We start from the raw sequence: 12,660 nt of genomic DNA, 5'->3' as shown, positions 1-12,660 counted from the left end.
AATGTGGGTATTTTCGAGGTAACATGGATATTTAATCACTTAGACTGACAGTTGGAGCTGATGCAGTAAGATTTCCATAATAATACACAGATAACACTCTGGTGTGTCACACAGCAAGATCCAACTCCTCAACTAACAAACATACTGTAACTGACCATTCTAACAACACAGACATTAGAACGTGACCCAGATGGAACTTTGGGGCGGCATCTGCCTCTGGGAACTCTCGTGTCTATAATGCAGTTATTTACAAACTAGTATCAACACCTGGCTTATTTACACAAGCAATACCATACTATTCTAAGTACTAATGTTATTCTATTGTTACTAATTAACTGACCTACAGTAAACTGGACAACAGGTCTCCTCTGGTTACAGTGTGCAGCTTATTTCAGAATTGCTTGCAAGTGCGATTTGTACACTTGCCATGAATCTGTGATGAGCATGTGAAACTATGAGCAAATAAGGGCAATTCAGGGATATACACCGTATCTCTACTTGTGGCTGTAACTGGGTAGAAACTAGGGGTGTGCACCGGCCACTTTTTGTGTTTTGGTTTTGGATCTGGATCTTTCTTCGTGTTTTGGATCTGGATTGGTTTTGCCAAAACCACCCTTCTGTGTTTTGGGTTCTGGGTTTAGTGTTTTGGATCTGTATTTTTTTTTTAAAAAGCATAGGCCCCAAACAGTACATAATGCAAAGAAAAAAAAGAGGTGCAAGATGGAATTGTCCTTGGGCCCTCCCACCCACCCTTATGTTGTATAAACAGGACATGCACACTTTAACAAACCAATCATTTCAGCGCCAGGGTCTGCCACACGACTGTGGCTGAAATGATTGGTTCGTTTGGGCCCCCACAAAACAAGCTGGCAATTAATCTGGCCCTGCACAAACTGGCTCTACAGAGGCAAGATGTCGTCCTCATCCTCCTCATTCACCGATTCCTCACCCTCTTCAGTGTTGTGTACATCCTCATCCTCACAGAGTATTAATTCGTCCCCACTGGAATCCACCACCACAGGTCCCTCTGTACGTTCTAGAGGCTGGTCTCCCTGGAAGAGTTGATAATTCATTTTTATGAACATCATCTTCTCCACATTTTGTGGAAGCAACCTCCTACGCCTTTTGCTGACAAGGTTCCCGGCTGCACTAAACACTCTTTCGGAGTGCACACTGGAGGGGGGGGCAACTCAGGTAAAATAGAGCCAGTTTGTACAGGGGCCTCCAAATTGCCTCTTTTTCCTGCCAGTACATGTACGGACTGTCTGACATGCCTACTTGGATGCTGTCACCGATGTAATCCTTTAACAGATAGACGCACGCTTGTCGCTGCTGCTTTGAGGATGCAGGTGCGGCTACAGCCCACACAATCACAAAGACAGGAAAATAATTTTTTTAAATTTTTTGTGGAGCGCACTTTGAGGGTTACACCACCCTTTAACAGACAGATGCACGCTTGTCGCTGCTGCTTTGAGGATGCAGATGCGGCTACTGCGCATACATTTCACACACAAACACAGAAAAAAAGAAGATTATTTTATATTGGTTGGAGCGCACTTTGGGGGTTACACCACCCTTTAACAGACAGACGCACGCTTGTCGCTGCTGCTTTAAGGATGCAGGTGCGGCTACAGCCCACACATTTCACAAAGACAGAAAAAAAGAAGAATTTTTTTATTGTTTGTGGAGCGCACTTTGAGGGTTACACCACCCTTTAACAGACAGACGCATGCTTGTTGCTGCTGCTTTAAGGATGCAGGTGCGGCTACAGCCCACACATTTCACAAAGACAGAAAAAAAGAAGAATTTTTTTATTGTTTGTGGAGCGCACTTTGAGGGTTACACCACCCTTTAACAGACAGACGCACGCTTGTCGCTGCTGCTTTGAGGATGAAGGTGCGGCTACAGCCCACACATTTCACAAAGACAGAAAAAAAAAGAAGAATTTTTTTATTGTTTGTGGAGCGCACTTTGAGGGTTACACCACCCTTTAACAGACAGATACACACTTGTCGCTGCTGCTTTGAGGATGCAGGTGGAATCTAGACGGGATTTGGAACCGGGGACACACTGCCTCCATCAATTGTCTAAATCCCAATGCACTAATGGCGGATACCGGACGCACGTCTAACACCAACATAGCCGTCAAGGCCTCAGTTATACATTTTGCTTCAGGATGACTGCTGTCGTACTACATCCTCATCGCTAGGGACTGTTGGAGGGTCAATTGTTTAGTAAAAGTAGTGGTGTTCCTACTTCCTCTCTGGGACGATGAACAACTCCCAGCAGCAGCAACAGCACTAGGAGGAAGTGGTTCTTGATCTTTCCCTATTTTATTTTTATCGGAGAAAGTTTGGTCCTCCATTTATGTTATATTGATATATTTGCGTGCGTCTAAGGCGCACACAAACACAGAAAATAATTTTTTATTTTTGTTGGACACTAGTGCACTTTGTAGGTTACACCACCCTTTAAGAAATGAGCCAGCCGGCCCTTTACTTATGGGACACAGGCGAACGCTTGCCGCTGCTCCTTTGTTGATGCACGTGCAGCCACTGCACACAATTCACAAACACAGAAAATATTTTTTTATTTTGCTTGGAGTGTACTTTGGGGGTTACAGCACCCTTTAATGGTCAAGCCAGCCGGCCCTTTACTTATGACACAGGCGTATGCTTGGCACTACTTTGTTGATGCACGTGCGGCTACAGTGCACACAATTCACAAAGACAGAAAAAAAAAGAATAATTTTTTTATTGTTTGTGGAGCGCACTTTGAGGGTTACACCACCCTTTAACAGACAGATGCACGCTTGTCGCTGCTACTTTAAGGATGCAGGTGCGGCTATAGCCCACACATTTCACAAAGACAGAAAAAAAAAGAATCATTTTTTTATTGTTTGTGGAGCGCACTTTGAGGGTTACACCACCCTTTAACAGACAGACGCACGCTTGTCGCTGCTGCTTTGCAGATGCAGGTGGAATCTAGATGGGATTTGGAACCGGGGACACCCTACCTCCATCAATTGTCTAAATCCCACTGCACTAATGGCAGATACCGGACACACATCTAACACCAACATAGCAGTCAAGGCCTCAGTTATACATTTTGCTTCAGGATGACTGCTGTCGTACTTCATCCTCCTCGCTAGGGACTGTTGGAGGGTCAATTGTTTAGTAAAAGTAGTGGTGTTCCTACTTCCTCTTTGGGATGATGAACAACTCCCAGCAGCAGCTTCAGCACTAGGAGGAAGTGGTTCTTGATCTTTCCCTATTTTATTTTTATCGGAGAAAGTTTGGTCCTCCATTTATGTTATATTGATATATTTGCGTGCGTCTAAGGCGCACACAAACACAGAAAATAATTTTTTATTTTTGTTGGACACTAGTGCACTTTGTAGGTTACACCACCCTTTAAGAAATGAGCCAGCCGGCCCTTTACTTATGGGACACAGGCGAACGCTTGCCGCTGCTCCTTTGTTGATGCACGTGCAGCCACTGCACACAATTCACAAACACAGAAAATATTTTTTTATTTTGCTTGGAGTGTACTTTGGGGGTTACAGCACCCTTTAATGGTCAAGCCAGCCGGCCCTTTACTTATGACACAGGCGTATGCTTGGCACTACTTTGTTGATGCACGTGCGGCTACAGTGCACACAATTCACAAACACAGAAAATATATATTTTTTTGTCTGGAGTGCACTTTGGGGGTTACAGCACCCTTTAACGGACAAGCCAGCCGGCCCTTTACTAATGGGACACAGGCGCACACTTGGCGCTGCTCCTTTGTTGATGCACGTGCAGCCACAGTGCACACAATTCACAAACACAGAAAATATTTTTTTATTTTGTTTGGAGTGTACTTTGGGGGTTACAGCACCCTTTAACGGACAAGCCAGCCAGCCCTTTACTTATGGGACACAGGCGCACGCTTGGCGCTGCTCCTTTGTTGATGCACGTGCAGCCACAGTGCACACAATTCACAAACACAGAAAATATTTTTTATTTTGTTTGAAGTGCACTTTGGGGGTTACAGCACCCTTTAACGGTCAAGCCAGCCAGCCCTTTACTTATGACACAGGCGCACGCTTGGTACTACTTTGTTGATGCACATACGGCTACTGTGCACACAATTCACAAACACAGAAAAAATATTATTTTTTTTTTGCACTTGGGTGGAGCACCCCTGATGGACAAAGCACCCCCTGGACAACACTACAGCACCCCTTTAGGACTGGGACACTGCACAGGACTTTGGAGTGGACACAGCCCCTATGGAGAACTGACTGCACAACACAGTCCAGCCAGCCCCTATGGACTTTGGAGGAGTGGACACAGCCCCTATGGACAACAGCAGCACAGCACAACACTACAGTGCACTACACTACACTACACAGCCCAGCCAGCCCTAACTCCCACCCTCCCTCTTCACTGTCCACAGCCGAGTGAGAAAATGGCGCCGACGCGGGTACCTTATATAGGATCCAAAACCCGCGAGACCCGGAAGGCGGGATGATGACGTTTTGCCTCGATTTCAGATCCGAGTCAGGCGGGAAAAGTCGAGCCTGACTCGGATCGGCCTCGGATCGGGGGGGCTCGGGGGGGTTCGGATTTCAGAAATCCGAACCCGCTCACCCCTAGTAGAAACTAGAGATGTGCACTTCCGGTTCTAATTGAACCGACAACAACTGAAGAGAAGTCGAAGAGAGTCCGAGTTCGTAATACCTTTGGGGTACCGAGTCGAACCAAGTCCCGGTTCGGATCTATACGCATTTATTTCCGTGTATGTAATGCAGCCACATTTGCAGCTGACTTGCATGCAACTCCGAATCAACCACAAAATTCCATCTAAATGCCAATGACATATCCACATCAAACTTATGTGTATGCCCTGTTACTACCCATTTAGCCACAAGTAGACACCCATTGTGCTATTCTGAATAGCCCCACAGACTTAATTGATGAATAAGTATGCATTCTTCAGTCTCATGAGCATGCTCAATGCTAAATATTATAGATGTGGCCAGAGTAAAATTAAGGAAGGGAATGGGGGAGGCACAGGGGACCATGCCCCCTCTCTAAGGGGCCTCAAGATTGCTTACAGCTAAAGTGCAATAGTGCAATGCCAGCTCACCCAGCTGTAGAAATTGAACAGCTGGGGAGTGAGGTGCACAAGCCTCCTAATGCCTGGAAGGAGAGTGAAAAGAAAAAATTCACTCTCCAGTCCCACAGGCCTAGGGATCAGGTACGGCGAGCATCACAGTGTGCTCACACATGGATCACGTGCACCCTGTGGTCACCTGTGCGCCAAAACCCAACTCCCTAGCTCAAATTTTTTGAAAGCTACAGATGCAGTGGCAAACGCAGGAATTTGAAAGGGGGGTTTCCAAATAATTGGTTACAGACCCAATGACAAAAACGTCTAACCAGAATAAGCCTGCAACATAATATTTATTAGATTATGCCAGCTGTATGTTATTCCTCCCATTCCCCCACCCCCTGGGAATAACATACAGCTGGCATAATCTAATAAATATTATCCTCCCCCCTCCATCCCCCCACCGCAAATACATGGAGCAGTCAAAATGTAATGGTAATACACACTATCCCCTCCTGGCTGCCCCGCCGCCCGCACCTCCCCCCACTATACATACAGCCGTCAAAAATGGCATCTTTCTAAAAATATTACTCCCAGCCCTTGAAGGCCGCCCACCCCCAACCCCCCGCCTGCAAGACCCCCGGCGCTCCGCTGACATACAGCAGTACTATATGACTCATCAGGCTTAAACAATAAATATCATCCCCGGCGGCTTTGGCGGTACCCGGCACTTGTGACACATTGTCCAGGGCAGGTGGCATGAGAGGCGCTGAGTCATGCGACATCACTGCCTGGGAACTGACTGGGAGGGGCTTGCGCGCTGCAGCTCCCCCTACAGCCAGCCCAGGCAGTGTCAGTCTGAGTTTGAAAAAAAAATATATAGATTTTGTTCAGTGCTGCTCGCCGGCTCGGGCAGGGGGGTTTCTAGGTACTCGGAAACCCCCCCTGCGTGCGCGGGTGAGATGGCAATCCAATCATAGAACAATCGAGAGAAAACACCCAATAGAGTTATCACGGTGAAGAAAGACAGAATATGGTGAGGTTCAAAATGAGAAGGTGTTTACTAATAAAACAAGAAATAACATACAGAGTTGTATCTACTATGCTGTTTACTCCCTTCTATACTTTATATCATAGGTTGACCTCTCCCCCCCTCATTTTTTTCACTTTCCTGATGAGTCTCCCCTGTGTGTCTCCCATGGATCCACCCCACATTTAGTTGCGTTCCGTGTCGTATTATGACATGACAGGTCATCCAATAGTCAACGTAGCTGTTCTTGTTTGTTATGTCTACTATTGAAGAGACTAGTTTATTTTCTTTAACATTGCTGTTATCTGTCATAATGTATATTCATATCTTTATCCTGCAAAGGGTTATTTCTGTTTATTATATACTATTGTTCATTAACCTTATGGCACTCAACGCTTGTTGTCTCCGAAATACCCCACTTGATTATATGATGAGTTTGTATTATTTTGTGAAAACTGTAATAAACAGAATTAAAAAAAAACAAGAAATTTAGTTTCACATGTAACTGGATGAAATTGAGGAAGTAAAAATTTAATCAGTAAAGAGGAAACAATAGTTTTGCGTTAGTGCAAACCAGACAAGAGGAAACAACAAACCTAGCAAGGAATAGGGTTGGTAGTGCGGCAGCTTTTGTTAAGTGGCAATCTTAATACCTAGAGCAAAGAGAGTTTATAAGTCATAGATTCCTTCAAACTAGTATTTGTTCATCGAGATGCTTGTCATCTAGCAACAGCTTGTGGACAGACTACCACGCACCTGGTGATTGCTCTAATGAATTAGATCTTTTGTGGATCGAAAGGTCTCAGTAGTGTTTAACAAAAGTATGGGTGGAAGACCAGTGAGCAGCCTGCATGGTGGATTGTAGTGACAAGCCCTTGGCAGTGGCAGAAGTGACAGCCGAGCCCCACAAGGAATGGTCTTTATAAAGGGAAGTATCAATATCTGATAAAATTGTAGCTGTGACTATGCAACCCCAGACAGTGGAAGGTTTGCCAGGGCAGAAAGTCTTATGGCAGGTAATGAAGAGTTGGGAAATGCCACCACAAAGAGAGGCAGTGAAGTCTAGGAAAAAAGATAGACATACAACCAGGCAGATGTCAGGTTCGGAAATATCTTTTACTAGGACGTGCCATTCACGGGTCTGAAATATGAATCAATGTGAGTTCTGCACCCCTAACCACAAGAACAAGAGCTAAAAGGGATGTCAGTTTATTATACAACCAAGATATGTCGGAGATGGAGTTTATGGTGACTACAAAACCAAAGAAAGTTACAATGGCCCTCATTCAGAGGCGGTCGCAAGAAGCGAGCACTCGCTCTGAATGAGGGCGGCCACTTGCCTTTTTGAGTGTGGCCTCCTGGTCGCTAGCTAAGCTGTGGGTTACCACCCACAGCTTTAGCGACTGACCAGGTTGACTATCGGGGCTTGCGACGAGACCCTAAGGTTGGGTCTCGGCAACCGCAAGCCCCAGGGAGCTTCCTGCTTCGATCGAGCAGGAAGCTCCCCACTGACATCACTGCTGATGTCAGTGCGGCCGTCCACAAAACGGCAGGCATTCCTTAAAGAACGCCTCCATTTGTGAAACCACCCCCAGCCATGCCTACAAAACGGGTCGAGCTGTCGATCACCATCGACAGCCGCCCCTTTTATAGTGAGCTCCGGACCAAGAGAATTTCTCTCTCGCTCCGGGGCTTGCGTACACGCGCAGTGTGGCCGCTGCGCATGCGCAGGGCCTAAACAATGACCCGGTTGCAAGCACTCAGCGCTTGCGACTGGGTCTAAATGAGGGCCAATGTCCCATGTGCTAGAGCAATGGTTCCCAAACTTTTTTGAATCACGGCGCCCTAGGGTATCAGCATTGTTTTCACGGGAAATTCTGAAAAAATTTCGTAAAGTGAAGTAAATTGTGCTTACTTGTCATCCTTAGGCTCAGTTATTTGGTTTTGGACAGGTTTGTGCTTCTGTTTGTACACATATTTACATTACATTGACCATAAATGATTTGATTTGGTGCTGGACCACCAACCTGAGGCACCCCTGCAAGTGTCCCGAGGCACCCCAGGGTGCCACGGCGCACAGTTTGGGAACCACTGTGCTAGAGTAATGTGTGCAACATGGTCTAGACAAAAAAGCAAACAAAGGTAAAGGTTTGTGATTAATAAGGCTAATGCAGAGCCATAATCATTCAGCGGATAGTGGCCAAGGCCAAGCCTACTTCAAATTTGGCTGCTAGGAAATCTATTGCCAGATTTAAAAGGGAAGAAAAGATGGGTGGGGTCATGCAGCTATCCAGGTACTATGAGCCTGAATCAGACCCACTCGCAAGCGGCTGTCCGCTCGCAAGTGGGTCGATGTTGTGCACTGCGCATGCGCACGACGGCGGGAGCTCCGTCGTGCGCATGCGCCAGACGCGACGAGCGTAGGAAAGTCCTCCGCTCGTTGTGTCTGATCAAAGGGGGCGTGCTGTCGATGTTGATTGACAGCACGCCCCCTTTGGTGGGCGTACCGGGGCGTGCCTCCCTGACGGGGGCGTTCCCAAGGGAACGCCTACCGTCAGAAGCTGGCCCACCGACATCACTAGTGATGTCAGTGGGAGTGATTTTGGCTCTGATAGAGCCAAAATCACTCCGGGCCTTACGGTTGAAAACTTCACCTGCAGGGTCCGGCTCACAGTTTCGATGGTCGCGATGGTCACGACCATCGCGGCCATCAAACTGCACGCTCGTATAGGCTGTGGGTGGTGACCCACAGCTATACGAGCGTCCAGGAGGATGCTCCAGAATTATGGAGGGCGGCCCTCATTCAGAGCGTGCGCTCTGCTCAGAGAGTACGGCTCTGAATGAGGGCCTATATTCATTGATAGCAAGATATCTGGTCCTCATCCTGGGTCAAAGAGGGGAATTAATCAGGATCACTGAAGCTGCTCAGAGGTTAGCATTATGCCTCTGATGGTCCATTGGGTTTGGATGCAAATATTTATGTGGCTGTGAATAATGTTTTACTACTGGAATATTTGTATATCCTCAAAGAACTTTTCCGGCTCCACGAAGGTCCTAATCACAGGTATTTCATCATTTGCCTGGGGATTTCTCAACACCTGCATGGGACAGCACATAAATGCAGGGAAGCTTTTATTCATCTGGCAATTCACTATTCCCTTTTCTATGGACTGTATACATGGAACTCGTCATTAAACCATCTTTTTTTGTTCATATAGAAGAACTTTATTTCCAGAGGCATTTCTAATACTAAGTATAAAGACATTCAGTTCTTTGGACTATTTCCTACTTTGCTTTGGTTTTAGAATCTACATAGTAATACATATTTTTCATTGTTTTATATTCTCACACAAGTTATTTTTATCATTTTCTTTGGTAGTGTCTGCATATTGTATTGTGCTGTTTGTTTTTTCTACACAATTGAGTTTTCTTTGAGAGACATTGATGACTATCCTGTATCTACCGGCAGCAGTCTGTGCACCTATATGAATATGTATGTGTATATATATATATATATATATATATATTTTAGAGATGAGCGGGTTCGGATTTCTGAAATCTGAACCCCCCCGAGCCCCCCCGATCCGAGTCGTATCCGGGTCAGGCTCGACTTTTCCCGCCTGACTCGGATCTGAAATCGAGGCAAAACGTCATCATCCTGCCTTCCGGATCTCGCGTCGGTGCCATTTCTCACTCCGGCTGTAAAGAGGGAGGGTGAGAGCTAGGGCTGGCTGGACTGTGTTGTGCTGCTGTTGTCCATAGGGGCTGTGTCCACTCAGTCCATAGGGGCTGACTAAGCTGTGTTGTGCTGCTGTTGTCCATAGGGGCTGGCTGGGCTGTGTTGTGCTGCTGTCATAGGGGCTGGCTGGGCTGTGTTGTGCTGCTGTCATAGGGGCTGGCTGGGCTGTGTTGTGCAGTCATTTGTCCATAGGGGCTGTGTCCACTCCAAAGTCTATAGGGGCTGGCTGGACTGTGTTGTGCAGTGTCCCATAAAGGCTGTAGTCCTAGAGGGGTGCTGTAGTGTTGTCCAGGGGGTGATCTGTGCATCAGGGGTGCTTCCCCAAAGTGCACTCCAAAAAAAAATTTTTTTTTTCTTCTGTGTTTGTGAATTGTGGCCCTGATTCAGAGCCGGACGCTCTGACAGAGCGCTTGCTCTTATTCAGGGCCGGTCTTTTTGTTTTTTAGAACGGCCTCCTGGCCGCTCGCATAACTGTGGGTGACCACCCACAGCTATAGCAAGCAGCCAGGAAGATGGTCGCGATGGTCAAGACCATCACGACCATCGGGCTTGTGACGAGACCCTTGTGGTAGGGTCTCGTTGCCGCAAGCCCCAGAGAGATTTCTGCTCTAACAGAGCCGGAACTCTCTCCCACTGACATCACTTGTGATGTCAGTGGGGCCGGCCCCAAACGGTAGGCATTCACATGGGAATGCCTCCATTTGGGCAGCCACCCACCAGCCCGCCCACCAAAGGGGGCGTGCTGTCACTCAACATTGACAGCACGCCCCCTTTGGTGTGAGACCCGGAAAACGGCTTGCCCGTCGCTATCCGGGTCTCGCACATGCACACGACGGAGCTGGCTCCGTCGTGCGCATGTGCTCTGGGCCACCATCAACCCAGTTGCGAGCGCTCAGCGCTTGTGACCGGGTCTGAATCAGGCCCTGTGTGCGCGGTAGCTGCTCATGCATCAACAAAGTAACGGCAAGTGTTCGCCTGTGTCATAAGTAAAGGGCCGGCTGGCTTGTCCGTTAAAGGGTGCTGTAACCCCCAAAGTGCACTCCAAAAATATAAAAAAAATGTTTTTGCTGTGTTTGTGAATTGTGTGCGCAGTAACCGCACGTGCATCAACAAAGTAACACCAAGCCTGCGCCTGTGTTATAAGTAAAGGGCTGGCTGGCTTGTCTGTTAAAGGGTGCTGTAACCCCCAAAGTGCACTCCAGAAAAAAAAAATATTTTTTTTTTACGTGCTTGTGAATTGTGTGCGCAGTAGCCGCACGTGCATCAACAAAGTAGCGCCAAGCTTGCGCCTGTGTCATAAGTAAAGGGCCAGCTGGCTCGTCTGTTAAAGGGTGGTGTAACCCCCAAAGTGCCTCCAAAAAAAAAAAAAATAAATTTTTTGTGAATTGTGTGCACAGTAGCCGCACGTGAATCAACAAAGTAGCGTCAAGCTTGCGCCTGTGTCATAAGTAAAGGGCCGGCTGGCTTTACTGTTAAAGGGTGCTGTAACCCCCAAAGTGCACTCCAAACAAAATAAAAAATAATTTTCTGTGTTTGTGAATTGTGTGCACTGTGGCTGCACGTGCATCAACAAAGGAGCAGTGTCAAGCGTGCACCTGTGGCATAAGTAAAGGGCCGGCTGGCTCATCTCTTAAAGGGTGCTGTAACCCCCAAAGTGCACTCCAAACCAAATAAAAAAATATTTTCTGTGTTTGTGAATTGTGTGCACTGTGGCTGCACATGCATCAACAAAGGAGCAGCGCCAAGCGTGCGACTGTGTCCCATAAGTAAAGGGCCGGCTGGCTTGTCCGTTAAAGGGTGCTGTAACCCCCAAAGTGCACTCCAAAAAAAATGTCAAAAATATTTTTTTTGTGTTTGTGAATTGTGTGCGCAGTAGCCGCACGTGCATCAACAAAGTAACGGCAAGTGTGCGCCTGTGTCATAAGTAAAGGGCCGGCTGGCTTGTCTGTTAAAGGGTGCTGTAACCCCCAAAGTGCACTCCAAAAAAAAAAATAATAATTTTTTTGTGTTTGTGAATTGTGTGCGCAGTAGCCGCACGTGCATCAACAAAGTAGCGCCAAGCTTGCGCCTGTGTCATAAGTAAAGGGCCAGCTGGCTCGTCTGTTAAAGGGTGGTGTAACCCCCAAAGTGCCTCCAAAAAAAAAAAAAAAAATTTTTTTGTGAATTGTGTGCACAGTAGCCGCACGTGAATCAACAAAGTAGCGTCAAGCGTGCGCCTGTGTCATAAGTAAAGGGCCAGCTGGCTTTACTGTTAAAGGGTGCTGTAACCCCCAAAGTGCACTCCAAACAAAATAAAAAATAATTTTCTGTGTTTGTGAATTGTGTGCACTGTGGCTGCACGTGCATCAACAAAGGAGCAGTGCCAAGCGTGCACCTGTGGCATAAGTAAAGGGCCGGCTGGCTCATCTCTTAAAGGGTGGTGTAAGCCCCCAAAGTGCACTCCAAAAAATTTTTTTTTTTTCTGTGTTTGTGAATTTTGTGCACTGTACGTGCATCCTCAAAGCAGCAGCGCCAAGTGTGCATCTGTTCGTTAAAGGGTGGTGTAACCCCCAAAGTGCACCCCAACAAAAATGAAAAAATTCTTCTTTTCTGTGTTTGTGAATTGTGTGCACTCTACGTGCATCCTCAAAGCAGCAGCGCCAAGCGTGCGTCTGTCTGTTAAAGGGTGGTGTAACCCCCAAAGTGCACTCCAACAAAAATAAAACATTTTCTTCTGTGTTTTTGAATTATGTGCACTGTACGTGCATCCTCAAAGCAGCAGCGCCAAGCGTGCATCTGTCTGCTAAAAGGT

The 12,660-nt window shown here is 46.9% G+C and overlaps 1 protein-coding gene across 3 annotated transcripts in view; it reads left to right on the top strand.

The window, feature by feature from the left end:
* NEK10 (NIMA related kinase 10) overlaps positions 1–12,660 on the top strand; it is a 347,660-nt gene that overhangs the window by 296,389 nt on the left and 38,611 nt on the right. The gene's annotated exons all lie outside the window — the stretch shown is intronic.

Source organism: Taudactylus pleione, unplaced genomic scaffold (assembly GCF_031769625.1).
Source record: "Taudactylus pleione unplaced genomic scaffold, aTauple2 ptg000053l, whole genome shotgun sequence".
NCBI lineage: Eukaryota > Metazoa > Chordata > Amphibia > Anura > Myobatrachidae > Taudactylus > Taudactylus pleione.
Note: the sequence above shows the minus strand (reverse complement) of the source record. Positions and strands in the feature narration are given on the sequence as shown.